At 42.3% G+C, this 22,590-nt stretch overlaps 1 long non-coding RNA gene across 1 annotated transcript; it reads right to left on the bottom strand.

Moving 5' to 3' along the window:
- Positions 1 to 6,288: 6,288 nt before the first annotated feature.
- LOC125091863 (uncharacterized) lies at positions 6,289 to 21,615 on the bottom strand. The gene is made up of 3 exons (XR_007124771.1): positions 21,514 to 21,615; positions 20,792 to 21,052; positions 6,289 to 7,308 (listed from the first exon to the last, which is right to left on the bottom strand). It is a non-coding gene; the product is annotated as an uncharacterized LOC125091863 (long non-coding RNA).
- Positions 21,616 to 22,590: the final 975 nt, after the last annotated feature.

The raw sequence follows: 22,590 nt of genomic DNA on the forward strand, positions 1-22,590 counted from the left end.
AATAAAACAGGTCCAATTTCACATGCATCAGATTGGCAAACATGGAGAAGTCTTGATATTAGATGACAGTTATCAGCAATGTAAACTTGATGGTGTTGATATAAATTGGCACAAACTACTTGGAAAAGTAACATGGTAGTGTTTTGTAAAGTCAAAGGTGCCCACATCTTAAAACTAAGCAATTCTTTTTTTTCTCTTAAGATTATTTATTTATTTGATAGAGAAACACAGGGAGAGATGGAACACAAGCAGGGAGAGTGGGAGAAGCAGGCTCCCCACTGAGCAGGGAGCCTGATGTGGGGCTCGATCCCAGGACCCTGGGATCATGACCTGAGCTGAAGGCAAATGCTTAACGACTGAGCCACCCAGCCACCCATAAGTTTTATTTAAGTTTATTTTCTTTTAGTAATCTCCGTACCCAGTGTGGGGCTTGAACTCACAACCCTGAGATCAAGAGTCACATGCTCTTCTGACAGCCAGCTTGGTGCCCCTCCCATTTATATAAATTTTAAATAACTTATAAAAAGTAAATAATTAAAATTCCTTTTTTAAAAGTATAAATAATACTTTATAATGTTTAAGGGCTACACATAAACATGTGAACTAGTACGTTTTGAAATTGCTTTAGAATGATAAACAGCACGTCCAGGACCGTGGTGATCTCCTGGGGAAGGGTGAAGGAGAATAAGGTAGAGGGGTACACAGAACTTGAATTCTATCTGTAGTCTTCTCTGAAAATATACAAATCCTATGATCAAGCATTCCACCTTCACATTGAAGAAACCTGCTCCCAGTGAACGAGAAGACTGGTACGTGAATATTCTTAGCCGTTTCCAACCAAGTTTGTTAACTAGGTTCTTCGAACATTCTGTATTGTTATTAATTTTTTGTCTTTAGTTTTAACCTATCAAAAATTGAGGAAGGAACGTTACAGTGCCCCACCTTTTATCTTGCTGTAGTGACCTTCTCAGTCCCAAACAATGCATTTTAAATTCTGTTTTGACTTACATTAGTAGAACTACTCAGGCTTTTGGCTAGTATTTGCTTGGTATATTTCTTCATTGCTTAACTGTCAGCCTTTCTGTGTTCTCATATTTTAGGAGTGTCTTTCCATTTTAGGGGGATTTTCCCTTTCTGCCCCTTATTTGACAACCTCCTTTAACTGGCATATTATATCCGTTTGCATCTCTGAGGTCACATTTTTTTGTATTTGTTTCTAACATCTTACTGGTTGCTGTCTATCTGTTCTAATTTCCTTTGCTTTTTCTCCTTTATCAGCTTTAAAAAAATTGAATTTTATTTTCTTATTGCATTTTCCCCCACTATTAATTTGGAGATTATACATTCTATCTCTGTTCTTTCATTGATGACCCTTGATATGTTAGCATGTATGTTTAACAAGTCTCAAGTTAATACCAGTTCTTCCAAATCATATGTGGATGTTAGAACACTTGAGGTAATAATCATCTCTTTCCCAACTTACAAGGTAGTATCCAGTATTTTAGTTTTGTCCTCGTTTTTTAAATACCAAATTAAAAGTCTGCTCAGACACCTCTTCCTCAATGAGGCCTACCATAGCCACTGTATTTAAAATATCAATTTACTTGTTTAATATGCGTATGGTATATTGTCTGTTTACTCCACTAGAGTAGAGTTTAAGCTCCATTAAGGCAGAGGCCTTTGTTTTGTTCCTTGATCATCTCAAACACTTAGAGCAGTGTCTAGCCATAATAGTTGCATTTGTTGCCTGTGGCTGCTGTAAAAAATATTACCACAAATTTGGTGACTTAAACTCACAGAAATTAATTCTCTCACAGTTAAATAGAGGCCAGAAGCTGGAAATCAGCTTCACCGGGCTGAAACCAAAGTGTTGGCAAGCCACACACCCTGCAGAGGCTCTAAGGGAAAATTAGTTTCCTTGGCATTTCCAGTATTAGATACTGAAGTCGCATTCCTTGCAGTCCTTGGCTCGTCCCCTTCCTTCCATCTTCAAAGCTAGCAGCATAGCACCTTCTCTGACTCTGCTTCTATCATACGGCTTTCTTCTCAGTAATTTCCCTCTGCCTCTCTCCCATAGGGACACTTGTGATGGCATTTTGGAACCACTCAGATAATTCAAAATAATCTCATCTCAAACTCCTTAATCTGACATGCAAAAACTCTTTTTACACATAAGGCGACATACATTTTAGGGATTTGGATGTTATGTTGGATAGACATTCAGTCTACCACAGTAGGTGATAAATACTTGCTGAATAACTGAACAAATTATTTTATATAATGTATAACATATTTTATATTTATTGTATATATATCATATATATATATACATTTGTATATATATTTGAATATTTTTTTCTGACTTCATCTCAGGGGGAACTACTGTAGTTCTGTTTTTAAATTTTTGAGGAACCTCCATACTGTTTTCTGTATTGGCTGCACAAATTTACATTCCCACCAACAATGCAGGCTGGTTCCCTGTTCACCACATCCTCCCCAACACTTGTTATCCCTTGTCTTTCTGATGATAGTCCTATTAGATATTAGATAACTCCTTGTGGTTTGGATTTGCATTTCCCTGATCACTGGTGATGTTGAGCGCCTTTTTGTGTACATGTTGGCCACTCGTATGTCTTTGGAAAAATGTCTATTCAGTTCTTCCGCCCATTTTTTTAATTACATTGTTTGGTTTTGGTGTTTGCTTACTGAGTTGTATGAGTTTTTATATATTTTGGATATATTAACCCCTTCCTAGATGCGTGATTTGCAAATATCTTCTCCCACTCAGTAGGTCGCCTTTTCATTTTGTTGTTGGTTTCCTTTGCTGTGCAGAAGCTTTTTAGTTTGATGTGGTCCCATTTGTTTACTTTTATTTTCTTGCTTTTGCCTATCTTCCAAGTCTCTACTTCATTTTTTAAACATGTGGAATACAGTTATAACTGTTTTAATATTCTTCTCTGCTAATTCTAACATTTCTGCTTTGTTTTTGATAAATGGATTATTCTCATTATGGCTTGTATTTACTTGACTCATTTATGATTTCGATTGGATACCAGGCACTGTCATTTTCATTATGTTGGGTCTTGAATCTTTTTGTATTCCTATAAATCTTCTTGAGCTTCTTGGTAGTATTCTGCACTACTCAGGCAAGACCTAGCTGTACTCTACGTGATGCCCTATAAATCATGAGCTTGTTCCATTCCGGCTGGTGGGATCAGGCACTGTTTCTGGCCTTATGTGTGCACACAGGCACTGTGTCCTCTAATTCTTTCAGATGGTTCTTCCCCTGTCCCTGGTAGTTTTCTCACGTGAATGCACTGCTTAGTACTCCTTTTTAAATTTTTATTTATTTATTAGAATGAGAGAGCACGAGAAGGGGGTAAGGTCAGAGGGAGAAGCAACTCTCCAGTGAGCAGGGAGCCCGATGCAGGACTCGATCCTGAGACTCCAAGATCATGACTTGAGCCGAAGGCAGTCGCTTAACCCACTGAGCCCCCCGGGCGCCCGCTGCTTAGTAGTCTGCTGAATATTTGAGGGACACCATCTGCAGATCTTTGGAGTTCTCCCTCTGTGCAGTTCTCTCCTCTCTGCTCTTCCTTCTTACGTGCTCTGGCTGCCTTGGTGTCTCCAGACGCTCAGCCATGTCTCCCTAATTCAGGAAGTCTGCCAGGCTGTCTTGGTGCCCCTTCCCTGGTAAATAGGAACAGCTTCACAGACTGGTAGCCCAAGCAAGTGGCACAGGGCCGCAAACCCCAAAGGGCCTGTGTTTGGATTTAATGCTCTGTGGTCACCATCTTGAAATTCCTTATAATTTTATCTTCGAATGTGTGTTTTGTAAGTGAAGGCCCATGGGACTGCAGCGCGTGCACTAGAGGCTTGGGACCGGGGTTCACACATGGCCCTCTTCCCCTCTGTCTCATTGCTTCTCTGGGACAGGTGCCCTCACCCTCTGGCACCTCAGCCTCCCCCTCTCTTCCCTTGCCCAGCAACTAATGCCACCCTCTTGTCTCCAGTGGGGACGGGCCTGGGCACAGAGAGAGTCAGAATTAGGTGTCTGTCTCTGTGGTGTATCAGGGCAGGGCATGGTGGTGACCATTGTGTCGCAGGCCGGCAGCCCACAGTACATTCAGCAGAAGATTCCGCAGGGATAAACCTCTTGCCTCCTTTTATCCAGGTTCCAAATCATCCTGGCGCAGAGTTTTCAGTACCCCTGGGGGCTACTCATCCACAGTCGTTGGGGGTGTCAGATTTATGGGAAGTGCAAATTCCTTGCTCATCTTCCCTGGGGCAGCGATACGGCAGCTGGCGTGAGGGAGAAGCCAGCAGCGGGTGTGCACTAAGCGTGTGTGTCATGCCTTGTCAGAGGGCACGGCTTCTGGGCACCTCTGAGGGTCTGCATTTGCCCTGAAAGGGTCTCGTGCCTGAGGAATGCAACAATAAATAGCACATAAAAAAATCACCATGACAGGGACGCCTGGGTGGCTCAGTCGGTTAAGTGTCTACCTTCGGCTTCGGTCATGATCCCGGTGTCCCGGGATCCAGTCCCGCGTGGGGCTCCTTGCTCAGCCGGGAGCCTGCTTCTCCCTCTGCTTGTGTGCTCTCTCTCTCTGACAAATAAATAAAGAAAATCTTTTTAGGGGTGCCTGGGTGGCTCAGTAGATTAAGCCTCTGCCTTTGGCTCAGGTCATGATCTCAGGTCATGATCTCAGGGTCCTGGGATCGAGCCCTGTATCGGGCTCTCTGCTTGTCAGGGAGCCTGCTTCCCCCCTCTCCCCTCTCTGCCTGCCTCTCTGTCTACTTGTGATCTTTCTGTCAAATAAATAAATAAAAACAAAAAAAAATCTTTTTAAAAAATCATGACAGCGTGAGCGACTGGGAGAAAGGGAAACTTCTTCCCTGCCTTTTGAATAAGGACCCCCTACTTTTTTTCTTAAGATTTTATTATTTGTCAGAAGGCACAAGCAGGGGAGCAGCAAGCAGAGGGAGAAGCAGACTCCCCACTGAGTAGAGAGGCAGCGCTCCATCACAGGACCCCGGGATCATGACCTGAGCCGAAGGCAGACGCTTAACGACTGAGCCACCCAGGTGACCCAGGCCTCTATTTTTTTTGTTTGTACTGAACCCCCCAACTTTTGTATCCAGCCTGGGTTGGAGGGTACACCTTACTTTTTAACCATTTTTCAGGGATCACTTTTCCTACATTGCCTGATGGGTCCTGGAAAACTATTGTTTGATGCATTTTCTATATATTTTTTTTCTTGGTTGGTTCAGGCAAAGGGTAAATCCCAAGGGTTGTTACTCCCTCTCGGATGGAGGCAGAAGTCCTCTACATTTTCATACATTTATCTTTGTGTACTTGGCATCAGTGTTATGCAACTGCTTTAGAAAATGTTTAATATTAGGGGCACCTGGGTGGCTCAGTGGTTAAGCCGCTGCCTTCAGCTCAGGTCATGATCTCAGGGTCCTGGGATCGAGTCCCACATCGGGCTCTCTGCTCTGCAGGGAGCCTGCTTCCTCCTCTCTCTCTCTCTGCTTGCCTGTCTGCCCACTTGTGATCTCTCTCTGTCAGATAAATAAAATCTTTAAAAAAAAAAAAAGAAAATGTTTAATATTAGATTAATGGCAAGCTAAAGTCAATAGTAATATTTGGAATCCACAGGGATAAACACACATATACATTAGAAAGGGAGAGGTCCAATCTTATTAAAATTCAAAACCTGTAATTCCCAGGGAAATCATTTCAGGAAATTTGACCAGAATCTGTCCTCAGGTTTTAATATCTCCCCTAGCACCCTAGCCTGTCCCAGCCAGCCCTGGGTTCCAGGATAGCACGTGAAGAGTTAATCCTCAAATGGGTCATTCTGTTCAACTTCCCTAAAGATCCATGGGACAAGATGTAATTAGTCCTACAAGACCATTTGTCCAAACCAATTGTCCAAAGGCCTAATCCAGAACATAGTGTTTTGAAAGGACACACATAACCTATCATGCCCCACACAGTCTGGCCAGGATTGCATTTGAAGAGTCAAAGTCAGCAATGGGCAATTTCCACTGAGCAGATTAGGAATGTTGCCAAAAAGCCAGGGAAGTACCTAGCAGCTCTGGAACAAAATCCAAGGGCTAGAGCCAGTGCTGCTGGTTCCCTCCCTCATCCCACCAAGAGAGCAGGCCCACCCCGTTCCCACCTCTCCCCAGGTGTTTACTCTCTGGTCACTAAGAAAGTCCAACCCATGTAAAGGTTTTTTTTGTTTGTTTGTTTTTTAAAGATTTTATTTGTCAGAGAGATAGAGAGCGCACACAAGCAGGCTAGGACCCCGGGATCCTGACCCAAGCCAAAGACAGAGCTTAACTGACTAAGCCCCCCAGGGGTCCCCCTTGTAAATGTTCTGACCATTAACCTTTAACCAGCGAAGTAAAAGTACAGTGATTTGAGACAGAAGATCTGAGTTCTGGGCTTTACTGTTTTCATTCAAGTAGGGGGGGAAATAATTTTCTTACTTTCCTTTACATGCTTGTTGTAAGGATGAACTTAAGGGGGGGCAGGTTGATATAGTGTAAGGAGCATGTTGGAATCCAACAAAATGATGCTTCCAATTCCAGGATAAACACTTCATAGTTGTGTGACTTTGGGGAAGTTACTTAACCTTTAAGCATCCTAGTTTCCTAATCTAGGAGATAATATCAGTCTCACAGAGACATTGTGAGGATTAAATAAGATAATGTTAAGAAGTGCCTGACCTCTAATGGGCACTCAAAAAATGTTAATATATTCCAAAATCTAGATGATAATATTTTGTAAAATCCTATACAGATGGAGTAAGGGGATACACAATGGGAGGGATTCACTGACTTTTTTCAAGAGAATGCGACCCTTCTTTATAAAGATCGATTATCCTGGCTTTTTGCTATAACATCTTTAAATACAAGATTTCACAATAATCATTTTCAGAGAAGCTTGGGATGGTAACGTTTCATAAAAGGATTGAAAAAAGACTTGGAAGGCCGGCAAAGACCTTTAGCTCTACCCACATCCCAAAATAAGGTGCTCTGGGAATGAGCCTAGGACACTTATTTCCTCAGTTGAGATAGATGGTTCTTCTTGATTTTTTTTTTGGAGGCGGGGGAGTCCTTCATAAGCAAAGCATACTTCACATGTTGTATGATCTTGTATTTACCCAACAGAATGTTCACTAGTCAGGGCGCCTGGGTGGCTCAGTTGGTTGAATGTTCAACTAGATCTTGGCTCCGGTCTTAATCTCAGGGTCATTGGTTCAAACCTCATGTTGAACTCCATGCTGGGTGTGGAGCCTATTTAAAAAAAAAGAATGTTCACTACTCTTTATGTAGATTTTTGTGCAACCCTGGTAACTTTCACATTCTAGTTTCATTTCATTCTAGTTTCATTTCATTTCATTTTATAACCCTACATCGCTTCTTACTGGAACTTTCAACACTCCCACTGCTTTTGTATGTATCAGATATACATTAATAATGTTCATTAAGGGGCGCCTGGGTGGCTCAGTGGGTTAAAGCCTCTGCCTTCGGCTCGGGTCATAATCCCAAGTCCTGGGATGGAGCCCTGCATGGGGCTCTCTACTCAGCGGGGAGCCTGCTTCCTCCCCTCCTCTCTCTCTGCCTGCCTCTCTGCCTACTTGTGATCTCTGTCTGTCAAATAAATAAATAAAATCTTTAAAAAAATGTTCATTAAACTGCTCAAACCAAAGCAAAACCACAGCAAACATCCCTGATGAACACCAGTACCAGAGACTGAAATGATGGTCAATAACCATCTGTGAGTGGCAGAAAGAGTTGGCCATGTTTGCTCTCCGTACAGCTTTGTGAGTCTGAGAAATGTCTCAGGTAGAGAAGTTTCTGTGGATAGGGAACTTACTGTATGCCAGGCATTGCCTCAGGGGCTAGGAATGCAGTGGGGAGCAAGACACACCTCGTCTCTGCTCTTCCCAAATTTTTTTTTTTTTAAGATTTTATTTATTTGACAGAGGGAACACAGGCAGGGGGAGTGGGAGAGGGAGAAGCAGGCTTCCCGCTGAGCAGAGGACCCGATGCGGGGCTCGATCCCAGGACCTTGAGACCATGACCTGAGCTGAAGGCAGAGGCTTAACCCACTGAGCCACCAGGCACACCCACATTACATTTTTTTACCTTACTTTTGTTGATTATGAAACAGAAGTTTTATACATTGATATAGTGCTATTTGGATTCCTTTTCTTTTCCAATTTGTCTTCCATGGCTTTAATATCTTAAACATCATTATGACCCCAAGTGATAGTGTCCTCTGTCTTCCTCTGCGTTCTCCCTGCGTCTATGCCTTGTGGCTCTGTAAATCTTAGTTGATAGCCTTAGGAAAGTGCGCCCCCTGGCGTTCATCTTGTGTCAGTTCAAGAGACAATGTCCCAGTAACTGTGGTCTAAGGTCCCTGCCTACTGCCTGTGAGTGGAGACCTTTAGTCCCAGAGAGTATGGAGGCTGTTGAAGCCATAGATTTTACAATAGAAAACCTCTGGCTATTATAAAATAGTCTTGTCCTTTCAAAGGTATCATACATTTCCTAATTAATATATAGTCCACATCAGTTGATCCATGGCCCAAAGATTATAACATACAAAACAACTTTCCTAGAAAAAAAAGTCATAAGGATTTGGAGACCTCAGATCAAGGCCTTAGAATCCACTATTACTGTGTGGCCTTGGGAAAGTCCCCCCAATTGGGCCTTCCATTTCTGAAATGAAAAATACTGGATCCGTGTTTCATGAAATATATTTTTTAGAATACTCTGTTAATTTTGAGGGATTACATACAAACAAGAGAGGAGAGGCTACAAATAAACTGGGAAAATGAGGGTTAAACAAAATTAAAGTGTTTCTTTACTGCAAGGCTTCTCAGATTTTTACAGTGCTAACACAGTATTACAAATTTGCAAGAACATGGCTAGAGCTTCCCAATGGCAGTCGACTGCAGAACCTTTTGCTGACAGAGCATCTTATAGGGCCAACATATATTTTTTTTAAGATTTATTTATTTGACAGACAGAGATCACAAGTAGGCAGAGAGGCAGGCAGAGAGAGAGGGAAGCAGGCTCCCCTCTAAGCAGAGAGCCCAATGCGGAACTCGATCCCAGGACCCCGGGATCATGACCTGAGCCGAAGGCAGAGGCTTTAACCCACTGAGCCACTCAGGCGCCCCCAGGGCCAACATTCTAAAGAAAACATTCTTGAAAATGCTGGTCAATGCTATGATTTAATATGGTGAATCTTCCTGATCACTGGGTTCCTTTGCTAGGTAAAGACAAGGTCAAGCCACCAATCTGCTAATGTTAGGACACCAAGTCAGTGATAAAGATAATTTAGCAGCAATCAAGAACATAGTCTCTTAATAATAGTAACAAAAACAATAATAATAGTTCATGTGTATTGAGTGCTCTATCTGCCAAGCACTGTGCTAATTGTGTTATGCATGTTACCTCATTTCATCCTTACAATAACCCAATGAGTCTATTACTATTATCCCCATTAAAAAAATTTTTTTAAAGATTTTATTTACTTATTTGACAGACAGAGATCACAAGTAGGCAGAGAGGCAGGCAGAGAGAGAAGAGGAAGCAGGTTCTCCGCAGAACAGGAAGCCCTATGGGGGACTCGATCCCAAGACCCTGAGACCATGACCTGAGCTGAAGGCAGAGGTTTAACCCACTGAGCCACCCAGGCGCCCCCCCCCATTAAAAATTTTTTAAAGTGGGTGCCTGGGTGGCTTAGTTGGTTAAGCAACTGCCATCGGCTCAGGTTGTGATCCTGGAGTCCTGGGATCAAGTTCTGAATCAGGCTCTCTACTCAGCAGGGAATCTGCTTCTCCCTCCGACCCTCTCCCCTCTCATGCTTTCTCTCTTTCTCTCAAGTAAATAAATAAAATCTTTTTCAAAAAATTTTTAAGTGAATTTATTATTATTATTATTTTGAGAGACAGAGAGAACAGGGAGGCCAGAGCCAGAAGGAGAGTGAGAATCTTATGCAGGCTCCACGCCTGACTTGGAGCTCCATCTCACATGCTTCAGATTATGACTTGAGCCAAAATCGTGTCAGATACTCAACTGACTGAGCCACCCAGGCACCCCTAAAAATTATTTTTTAAGATTTTATTTTTAGGGGCACCTGGGTGGCTCAATTGGTTAAGTGTCTGCCTTCGGCTCAGGTCATGATCCCAGGGTCCTGAGATCGAGTCCCCCATAGGGCTTCCTGTTCTGCGGAGAACCTGCTTCTCCCTCTGTCTGCTGCTCCCCCCTCTTGTGCTCTCTCTCTCTCTGACAAAAATGATACTTTTCAAAATGATACTTTTTTAAAAAGGATTTTATTTATTTATTTATTTGACAGAGATAGAGTGAGACAAAGCACAAGCAGGGGGAGCAGCAGACAGAGGGAGAAGCAGGCTCCCCGCTGAGCAGGGAGCCCTATGGGGAAATCCATCCTAGGATCCTGGGATCATGACCCGAGCTGAAAGCAGATGCTTAACCGACTGAGCCACCAGGCGCCCCAAAATGTCATTCTTCAACAAATTTTTTCACAAGACAAAACTCATTTAAAAAGTTGTCTCTCTGTTTCTTTTGGAAATTTCACATTTGGATGCTGAAAATCATAGGCCTTCTCAAATTTCGTTTTGTTCAGGTACAGAATATAAACGTACCCAATTAAAATTTTATCCAATTAAGAAATAAGAACTCTATCAAAAAGTCAAGTGTTGGGGCGCCTGGGTGGCTCAGTGGGTTAAAGCCTCTGCCTTTGGCTCAGGTCATGATCTCAGGGTCCTGGGATCAAGCCCTGCATTGGGCTCTCTGCTCAGCGGGGGGCCTGCTCCCCACCCCACCCCCCGCTCTCTCTGCCTGCCTGCCTCTCTGTGATCTCTGTCTGTCAAACAAACAAATAAAATCTTAAAAAAAAAAGTCAAGTGTCTTTTCACAAGGCAAGATATCCCAAAGAACAATTACAGAATTTCATGATTCAGTCCTATTTGTTTCTCACTGTAATCTATTCCAATCCTTTTTTAGGGAAACATTTTAATGCCTTCCTGTTTTCATTAACCGCAACTCACTAAAAGCTTCAAAAGCCAAAGGGATTTCTTTTAGCCTTCTATTTGTTGAATATTTTGATTAAATATTTTCACGTGATATTGAACAAAAGACCCTGAAATTGAGAGAACTCTCTTTTTAAAAAATCCAGTGCCATTGTAGGACACTTAGGTGGAGTAACAAAGTAGTTCTTCAGAAGATCAAATGTTTCTAAAATCTGATGCTGCCATGCTAAGTTTTTCTTATTTTGGGGGGTAGTCAACGTGAACTTTGTCACATACAAAAAATGTTCAGACACTAATTGTGTCTATAGGGAAAATATATACTATCGCAGTTTGTTTGGGGAGCCTGGGTGGCTCAGTCAGTTAAGCCTCCAACTCTTCGATTCGGACTCTAGGTTTTGGCTCAGGTCATGATTAGGGGGGAGACTGAAGATTCTCTTCCTCTGCCCCCCTGCTTGCTCTCTTGCGTGGATTCTCTCTCAAATAAATAATCTTTGAAAAAATATTACAGTTTGTTTGGATGCAGTTATCAGTTATATGTGTACTATGACCAATCTCAATGTTCCTATGATACAGACTTCTTAATTGAGTAAAACATTTTTACCACATTTTCCTCCACTAGAATTTATGTTCACATTATCACTGAAAAAAAAAAAACCACAAATAAATGTATTAACTTCCAAAATTGTTATTTGATCCGACACATTGGATGGAATCATTGCACTATTATTAATTTAACTTGTATTTGAAGCACCTAGAGACCCTGATGTAAAGTTGGTATCATGGGACCATTTGTTTGCTAAATTCAGCCAACACTTCAATAGCTGCCACTTCATTTTTCATACATACACAAGGAAATTAAGGATAAAAAATAAGCAAATGAGTTTCGAACAACCGTTTGATCTTGAAAAGTTATGCTTTACAGCGTTATATGTAAATCTTCTATACCTGTGTGTGATCCTTGAGCACATTATTAAAGTAACCACCAACTTCTTTTTTATTTTAATTCCAGTACAGTTAACATGCAGTGTTATGTTAGGTGTAGAGTTTAGTGATTTAACAGTCCCCCCTCCCTTGCTCATCAGGACAAGTGCCCTCCTTCATCCCTGTCACCTATTTCCCCCACCCCCTGACCCTCCTCCCTTCTGGTAACCATCCATGTGTTCTCTGGAGTTAAGAGTCTGTCTCTCTCTCTCTCTTGTTTTTTCCTTTTTGTTTCTTAAATTCCACAATGAGCGAAATCATATGGTATTTGTCTTCCTCTAACTTGCTTTTCTAACCATTGTATTCTCTAGCTCCATCTGTATCATTGCAAATGGCAAGATTTCGTTCTTTTTAATGGCTGAGTAATATTCCATTGTGAAATAACTACTAAATTCTGAGGTAGATGCTGATGTTTTGTCAGTGGACAGGTATCTTCTGGTTTTTGTGTGATCAGTTCTATCTCTGTGGCCCGCATGGGTGTCAGATGTCAACAGACATCTTGGGTGAGTTACATGTAAATCATTAAATTCAGTACCTACATTTTCATAAATACGTATGTTCATTTATTTGTGCTCAGTACTGTCAAGAGGATTTACTGCAAAACAGGAAAGCACTATCAGTCAGTAAAATAAATAGCTGTAGATTCATACCATGCATAAATTGCATAACCATTGTTGCTAGAATGTTCAGACTGCCCTCTCTATATGCTATATGCAGGGCTGCTTAGTCTCTATTCCCTACACATACTCCAGGTACACCTAACCCTGTGATTTCCCACACTTCCCATTGACCCCGCCACCTGGTGAGCCAAGAGCTTGTGCGACTGCCTATAGAAACTGGAAGTTCAAAGTGGAAATCTATTAAGCCCAAATCAAATTGTTTTGGCGCAGCTATTAATGATAATACCTGGTTCAAAGCTGAAAAGTGTGAGACAAACTTCACACCCGTCAGAATGGCTAGGCTAAAAAAGACAAGAAACAACAAGTGTCGGTGAGGATGTGGAGAAAAGGGATGCCTCGTGTGTGGTTGGTGGGAATGCGAACTGGTGCCGTCGCTGTGGAACACAGTATGGCGGCTCCTCAAAAGCTTAAAAATAGAAATAACATGGGATCCAGTAATTGTACTTCTGGGTATTTACCCAAAGAAAATGAAAACACTAATTTGAAAAGATATATATGCCCCTATGGTTTTGTTTTTGTTTTTTTAAAGATTTTATTGTTAAGTAATCTCTATACCCAACATGGGGCTTGAACCTACAACCTTGAGTGAATGAAATAGCTGCATGACAAGACTTAAAGGTCCTGAAGCAGAATTTTCTCTCTTTCTTTCTAATGTGTTTTATTTGGGAAATAATGGGGAGCAATGTTGGGAGTCGTTGTGTTGTATGGGGTTGGGGGACGGTTTGTGTATAAATTACCTAATGTAAGTCACCTCTAGCAGCGTAGACTTCTACTACAGGACTTCCTACTGTGTTTTGTGCCATGCACCTCTTTAAGAATTTGATGAAGCTTATGAACCCTGACATAGAATAATGTTTTAAATACACACACATATATAATATATATAAGATTACAAAAGAACCTAATTATATCAAAATATAATTATTAGAATATTCAATAATATGTGATATAATATGGGCTTCTCTCTTAACATATAAAATAGAAAGACCTAGGGGCGCTTGGGTGGCTCAGTCGGTTACGTGTCTCCCTTTGGCTCAGGGCATGGTCCCAGGGTCCTGGGATCGAGCCCCAATTCAGGCTCCCTGTCCAGCGGGAAGCCTGCTTCTCCCTCTCCCACTACCCATGCTTGGGTTCCCTGTCTCACTGTGTCTCTCTCTGTCAAATAAATAAATAAAATCTTTTAAAAAATAAATAGCAAGATCTAGAGATGTAAAAAGTAACAATGTGGGACGCCTGGGTGGCTCAGTTGGTTAAGCAGCTGCCTTCAGCTCAGATCATGATCCCAGCGTTCTGTAATTGAGTCCCACATCGGGCTCCTTGCTTGGCAGGGAGCCTGCTTCTCCCTCTGCCTCTGCCTGCCACTCTGTCTGCCTGTGCTGGCTCTTGCTCCTCTCTCTCTGACAAATAAATAAAATCTTTAAAAAGTAACAACGTTGAAGTACTGTTGCGCATAAAGCACGTGTGCAGATACTGACAGTAACAGTCACATGATATCAAACACAGCCACAGTTTCTACTGGTGACTAAGTCATAGGTTTTGCTAAATTTACTGTGGGTTGTTGCCTATACCCATGATTTAAGGAAATCCTCAATTTCAGTAAAACACTGGTTCGGATAAAGATGCTGTTTTTTCCCCATCCCAGGTCATGAGCCCCTCTGAACTCCATCTACGGACCCTCGGTTAAGGACTCCTGGCGTAGAGTGAGGGAGTTCAGGACATTAACTAGAAGAAAACCTATTATACCTATATTTATTTCTGTAACTTAGGATCCCATTCAGATTGTCCTTCCCTTACCACAGCTCCTGGGTATGTGTTACTATGTCGCTGGTTCACCCCCCAGTGTGGTGGACACAGAATGTACCATCCAGATCACTATTTGAGGAAGGACCTGGCGCCCAGGTGTGGGATGCATGCTCGACACCAACTGGCACCCACTTAGGGTCTGCCTCCACTCCAGGTTGTGGGGTCATGCTCTTCCTGGGACAGTCCACATCCCGTGATTGAAAGAGAGGAAGGTATAAAGACCCAACCTTGTCAGCCTGCTGTGGGATACTCTGATGGGTATGTTCCAGACCTCCCTGTGAAGTCGGCTGTGGCTTTGTTCGGCTGACATCTCTGTTCAACTTTTACCCCCATCCGATCCCACCTCCCACTCATTTCTGTCATAGATACTGACCTCTAAATATCGTGTACCCAAATTCCACCTCAGCATCTGCTTCTGGAAACTCCAATGTGTCACACCCCGCTTCCTGCCCTTATAGCAACCACAACTAAAGTCCACAAAGTCCGGGGTAACACATCAGTGCAAACAGAGACGCTCGTACTGACCTCCATGACGGGTGACCCAACCTAGATTTCCCACCCTGTGCTTCCCCAAGATGTGCACCTTTGGCATGCAGATTATTCTGAGCTGAAAACAAGGCCCAAAATACTCGAGAAGAAACGTTGACCTCCCTGCCTAACTGCCTAAAGGACTTGGGATAGGGGACCTGCTCCAGAAGAGAGCGGCCACCATAAATAACCACAGTATATTACGAATTAGGGGCCCAGACAGAGAAGAATTTAGAAAAGTCACTTTGTTAAGATTCCTCTCTGTGTCCTATTGTTTCTAGATGGCCCAGCTAACATATGTTTACCAAATGTTTACTTTTTCATCTTCCTGTGAGTTGCTTTCCTTCCCTTTGTAGTCCCAGACCCCTACCCCCTTCTCCTTAGTTCAGGATGACATATATACCTCTATTTTGCCTGCCTCTGGAATCTCATGTGTATGTGGGTTCCCCGTACTTAATCAAATTTTATTTTCTCCTATTAATCTGTCTCATGTCAACTTAATTCTTGTATCAGCCAAAACTCTGAAGGGTAGAGGAAAATCCACCCCCATAACACCTATATCCTATCCCAGAGCCACAGGAAAGGCCCTGTTGTTGGCCTGGGGGACACGAAGCAGGGAGAGCTTCATGGAGTGGCCTGAATTTGGGGTGAACAATTCAAAGTAAGGAGAGAGAATGGGGAAGAGAACTAAGACCCACTTAGTTTACCTCCTACGTGTCAGGCTAGCTGCTGGGAATGTTGTCTGTTTCATCAGTGTTCTGCTCACAGTGACACTGTGGGCTATATGGTTCCACCACCACCAATAACAAAAATAAGTCCACTGATTGAATGCAGTACTTACTATCTGTAGGGTACTGTTCTGAGCCTTCCCACTCATGACTGTTGGCATCCATTATCAAAGGAACGAGACTGCGACAAAGTGAAAGTTATGTAGAATTTTATTCTATGCCAAGCATTAGAAGTCAGACTGACCGGCCAGGGCTGCCTCCAAAGAGAGTGACGGCGCCTCGATCTCAGGCTGGTTTTATAGGGCATAACCGCAGATGCAAGGTATGTGGCTTCTATTGTTAAGGCGTTTACTCCTGGAATCGATACCCAGAACCATACCAGGAACTACTGGGGCATTTATTCCCGGAATGAAGTCTGTGGATGTAAACAACAATATGGCTACCTAGGCAATATGGAGTTGCTCTGGCTAAGCAGGCCCTAATAGTTAAACAGGTTTTAACATTAAATCAGCCCCAACATTCCCCCCTTTTCTTTGGAGATTAGTCAATTTCTTGACTTTTCAGCCAGTTTTATGTCTTTCTGTTGTAAGGGGTTATATTGAGTTTGTAGGACTGACATTTTTATCGCCCCAATTCCTCTTTTTTTGTACAAGTGACATTAGGGCGTTAATACCCAGAAGCAGCATTCCTCTCCCAGGGCTACACAGAGCCCCTTCTTTTTTAGGAATAGTATGTTAAGTCCTTCTTTATTAAAGCTGCAGTTCCTATTGCTGTGGACCCTGCTATTCCTGCCACAAGTAGTGCTGGAATTAGGATGGGAACCGCACGCTTTGTCCGTTTAATTCCTGCGTTAAGATGTTGGAATCCTTCGGGTCTTCCATAGGATGATAGTAAATGGTCCCTTCCAACTAGGCTTCAAGTTTCCCACTTGGTGGCGGCATATCCAAACCAAGTCTCCGGGTTGGTAAGGATGTGGTTCCACCTCTGTCTCCATCTCAGGGTAGGGAGTTCGGATCCCTACGTGGGCTCTTTTTAAGACAGACTGTAGCGCCTGCAGTGACTGGAGTACAGACTGATTGGTCATTTCTGCTAGGGCAACCTCTTGTAGCCATGGGCAGAGTGGAGGAGGTCTCCCGAACATTACTTTAAATGGGGTAACCTTGTTTAAGTAGGGTGTACATCACGCCCTAAGGAGGGCGAAGGGAAGGAGATCCATCCATCCACCGCCAGTTTCCAGAATTAACTTTGTCAAGGTCTCTTTAAGAGTCCGGTTTATTCTCTCTACTTGTCCAGAGTTCTGGGGCCGGCAGGCACAGTGTAGTTTTCAATTAGTGCCCATGACCTTGGCCAATGCCTGTGAGACTGAACTCACAAATGCAGGGCCGTTGTTTGACCTGATCTCGAGAGGCAACCCAAACGTAGGAATTATTTTATTTAGTAGCTTTTTGGCTACTATTCCTGCCATCTCATGTTTGGCGGAAAAAGCCTCTACCAGTCTTAAAAGGTATCCATAAAACTAACATATATTTGTGTCCAATGGGTTCTGTTATTATCCCTACAGAATATTAGGCAAGATCATCTAAACAAGCTATTGTGCAACTTTTCTGAAGTTTATCTCAAGTTGTCTAGCTTAGGTAAATAAACATTTAAAGACAACAAAATCTAGAACTTAATATCCATAAAGGTGTGTTACTGAAACATAATTTTTCTCTCCAAAATAACCCTCATTTCCAGAGATAGCTAAATCAGGACTAATTTATTTGAAAAACAAGTCCAGTTTTAACAAACTTGGCCTAATTATTTACATAAGCTCAGCAAGAACAGTGAGTGATCATATAGATCTTTTAGAATCTGCTTTGCTAGAACTTCTTTTTATTTATTTATTTATTTATTTATTTATTTGACAAACAGCGATGACAAGTAGGCAGAGAGGCAGGCAGAGAGAGAGGAGGAAGCAGGCTCCCCGCTGAGCAGAGAGCCGGATGTGGGGCTCGATCCCAGGACCCTGGGATCATGACCTGAGCCGAAGGCAGAGGCTTTAACCCAGTGAGCCACCCAGGTGCCTCTTTGCTGGAACTTCTTATAAGGAATCTCTAGGTTGAACTTGTAATAGCCTCTCCAGGCCAGAAGCCAAGCCAAATAATTGCCATCAGACATGCCTGCAATACCTGTCGATTTGGGTGAATTCCTCTTTCTGGGGTCCCCAATGTATCCTGAGGTTCCTGCACCTGCCAGGAAGTGACATTCTTTACTGACCTGGTGAGGCTGCTGGGAACTCTGTAAGCAAGGTGTCAGGCCAACAGTTTCATGGGGCTTTATTGCTCCAGGTTTTATAAAGTCAACCTTAGTTCCTTTAAGCTGTCTAGTCATATCTGAGTCTTTTTCAAACTTGACATTCCAGTCTAAGCCTTGGTCAAATAACCAGTGTTTCCAATGGTGTCCGGTTACAAAGAGAACAGATTTTTATTGAACTTATGCAAATGACTGATTGTTGTGGAAGAAAGAATACTTGCTGAGACCTTTTGGTTTCAGAGGGTTCAGATAGAAAAGTTGAATGTCTTGATTTGTTTACAAATGAATATTTTTACATTTCTGTAAGTCACAGACATTTTAAGAAAAAAAGTTTTTTCAGTCTGGAAGAGCAAACATTAGAGAACCAGCAATGTTTAAAATAACAGATACAACATTAAGAGATATGACATTGGGGGCGCCTGGGTGGCTCAGTGGGTTAAGCCGCTGCCTTCGGCTCAGGTCGTGATCTCGGAGTCCTGGGATCGAGTCCCGCATCGGGCTCTCTGCTCAGCAGGGAGCCTGCTTCCTCCTGTCTCTCTGCCTGCCTCTCTGCCTGCTTGTGATCTCTCTCTGTCAAATAAATAAATAAAATCTTAAAAAAAAAAGAGAGATATGACATTACAATCTTTTAGTTCATCTTGTCCCATGTTACTAATTCTGGTTTAGTTCGAATGCAGCTCTTATTTCTGGAAATTTTTACCCATTTCAGTTCCAGGATTTCAACATATCAAAGACCTGTATTTGTCCTGAAAGTCTCCCATATGAATTTCCTTTAGGGCAGAATTCATTTTACAAGAGAATTAAAACAATTACAAATGAAAAAAACTCAGAATAGATATGGTTAAATATCAAGTAATGACCCTTATCAAAACATTAAAACTTTAGGAAATGCATAGAATCTCTATAATAGTTATAACATTTACCCAAATGTAACCCAAGGTTTATCATTGGTTTAGCAGTACTTCCTGGGTAACTTAGCGTACCAAGGAAAAGCCTTATGGGTCAAAGAGATCTCATTTATAATTTAAATCTTGTTGACAGTTGTTAAAATCTAAGTTTTAAAGTACATGCTTAAATAGGATTATGGATGTTTAAGATCTGATAAAACAAAACATAGAAACTGGTTTCTCTGGGCAGGCAAAGAGAAAACCATTTACATTCTCTTTAACAGCAGATCAATTAATACATAATAGTTAACATTTACTTGAGTAGATCATCAGTATAGATTTGTCATGACAGAGGGCTTTAGTCTTTCTTCCTTAAAAACTATGCCTCATTTGAACAGAAACATTTTACAGGAAAAGATTTATTCGTCTTTTTTTTCTTCTTGTGAATAAATCCATCAAAACTGATCTAATATGTTCAAATTTTCAACATATTTCATTGTTTCCTTTTAAACCTATAAACCAAGGCAAATAAAAGTCATTTTCCCCAAGCCTCCTATGACTTATTATATACCCTCAAGTTTAGTTTTTATTATCTCCTTTCACGTTCTGGTGCAACCAGACATTTTTACTTTAAGACAAAACTACTTACTCTCTTAGGCCCTCTTTTTGTGCATGTACAGTTTTTTCTAAACTTACTATCAGTCAACTGTCTTTCTTCTGGTTTTTCAGACAACATTAAAACTTTTAATAAAAACCTTATGGCGTTTTTGTTTTTTTTTTGGGGGGGGGGTAGTCCATCCTGACCATACCTAAATTTTTTTTTTTTTCTGAAGATTTCCCTTCATAAACCTTTTACAACTTTCTTTTGCATCCAGGTTTTGTCCCAAGCCATTTCCTTTCAAACAACCATCTCATTTAGGACAAAATTATCTTTTATCTTTAACAAAATGTATTCCCATTCCTTATTTTTCTTATGTATCTCCTATTTTTTTTTTTTTTTTACATATAGGGTTATTTCCCTTACTTCCATCAGTCTTAGTTACAGTTAGCAGAATTTTCTATTCTTAGAAACACTTCAGTCTCTAGTGATGGTTAAGTACTAACCAATTGTGAATAGTTACAACAGAATTCTGTAGATGGCAAATTTATGAATCAGTTAAGCACAAAACATGTTTACCGGGGCACCTGGGTGGCTCAGTGGGTTAAGCCTCTGCCTTCGGCTCAGGTCATGATCTCAGGGTCTTGGGATCGAGCCCCACATCGGGCTCTCTGCTCAGCGGGGAGCCTGCTCCCCTCTCTCTCTCTGCCTGCCTCTCTGCCTACTTGTGATCTCTCTCTCTCTCTCTGTCAAATAAATAAATAAATCTTTAAAAAAAACATGTTTACCAACAGATTTAAATATTCTTAGTTTCTTTTCAGTAAGAAGTCAAAAGCACAAACCTACATCAAGTACTCAATGCTTTAGCATTTTATCCCATTTGGTTAAGACCTAGATGTCCAACAAATTTAATTTCATTTGTCATCCAACCAAAACTTTAAAGTTTCAGGTTACCAAAGACTTTGAAAGTTACTTTAACAATTACCCATTAAAACTTTGAGACAGACAATTAACCACCAGTTTAGTTATTTCTTTGATAACAGGTTTTAACAAATAGCATGAGCTTATTTGACCTTCAGTAAATTTTGATTGAAGTTTCACATTTACTGCTGTAACTTTAAAGACATGTCTATCTTAATTAAACCAACAAACTTAACTTAGTTCAAATAGTGGTTTACATTTCACCTAGACCCACTCCTCTTTTAATGTTTACCTGAGACACGGGTGGGAAGATCTGGAGTGCGAGGTGTTAGGTCCAGGGGCTGTTCTTTTGCTCCTTGACAGTGAAGAGAAAAGGAGCCGTGGTGCAGGAAGCACTGAGGACGGTCTAGAGGCCAATTATGCAGGCCGCATCCAAGCTGGTGCAGAAACAGAAGGGGGAGTGCTGCCAGAAGGCAGAGAAAGGATTCCCAGTTTTAGAGAGTTTTCCTGGGTAAGCCTTGTCATCCAACTGGGTGGTTTTACCTTGAAAATCCTTGAAATGGAGAATAAGACTTAGGGGTGTCATAGGTCCCTTATTCTCCGCTTGCCCCATTTCTTCAAACACAACAACACAACAGACAACAAAAAGACAAGACAAAGACAACCGCAGACCAGACCCAGCAGCCCTTCCTCGACCAGATATCAAGTCTAAGGGTGTGCAAGATATAATCCCAACTCAAAAATACAACCTGCCGCTGGTGGGGATTTTCTCAGTCCCCTGACCACCTAGGGGGACTTGAACCCCCGGTGACCACCTAGGGGGACTCGAACCCCCTGTCCACCTAGGGGGACTCGAACCCCCTGGCAATCTCCCAGTGGAGGGATGGGGCGTCCCTGCATCCACTCCAGCCCTGGGGAGCAATGCTGCATCCAGGTTCTCCCCGGGCTATACCCTGGAGCTCCGCAACCAGACAGACAGACCAGATCCTGCAGAATGAAATCTCAAGATCTTACCTCTAGAGGCTTTTCCCAGAAATTCTGATGCTGACTCAGTTCTCGTCATTTGATCGCGGACGAGCCCCCAGAACGTTGGGTCCGTTATCAAAGGAAGGAGACTGAGACAAAGTGAAAGTTATGCAAAGTCTTATTCTATACCAAGCATTAGAAGTCAGACTGACCACGAGACTGAGACAAAGTGAAAGTTATGTAGAGTTTTATTCTATGCTAAGTGTTAGAAGTCAGACTGACCGGCCAGGGCCGCCTCTGAAGAGTGACGACGCCTCAATCTCACAGGCTGGTTTTATAGGGCATAACCACAGACCCAAGGTATGTGGCTTCTATTGTTAAGGCGTTTACTCCCAGAATCGATACCCGGAACCATACCAGGAACTACTGGGGCGTTTATTCCCAGAATGAAGTCTGTGGGTGTAAACAACAATATGGCTACCTAGGCAATATGGAGTTGCTCTGGCTAAGCAGGCCCTAATAGTTAAACAGGTTTTAACATTAAATCAGCCCTAACAATTACTATCTCATTTATTCCTTAAGGGTCCTCAAGGCCTGGGGAGTTTTCAGATTTTGGAGACATTCACCAGCTCCCACCCTCTAGCACTGGGGTTCCATGGACTTCACTTAGGATTAACTTCTGTGATAACCATTCTACCAGCAATTTCACAAGACTTTACTACCATGCAGCAGCCCATATTCGAGCCAACCCCCCCACACCAACTCCAGAATAGAGGCCAAATGATCTCTTTTTCTGTTCCTCTTCTGCTGACCCTGATTCACTTAGGACCCTGTGAGAAGCTGAGGCCCTGGGAAAATTAGCTGCTCCTACAGCTGAGTGGCAAGATTTTGAGTTCAGACCTAGGCCAGCCTGACTCTTATTAGCCTGTTTCTTGACACTGGTCATGTGTTACCTCTACTGGGCAGTGATGTTCCTTTCTTTCTTAAGATTTTATTTATTCATTTTAGAGAGAGAGAGAGAGGGAGAGAACACAAGCAGAGGTAGCAGCAGGCAGCGGGAGAGGGAGAAGTAGACACTCTGATGAGCAGGGAGCCTGACGTGGGGCTCGATCCCAGGACCCTGGG

The sequence above is a fragment of the Lutra lutra genome, chromosome X (genome assembly GCF_902655055.1).
Source record: "Lutra lutra chromosome X, mLutLut1.2, whole genome shotgun sequence".
Lineage (NCBI taxonomy): Eukaryota > Metazoa > Chordata > Mammalia > Carnivora > Mustelidae > Lutra > Lutra lutra.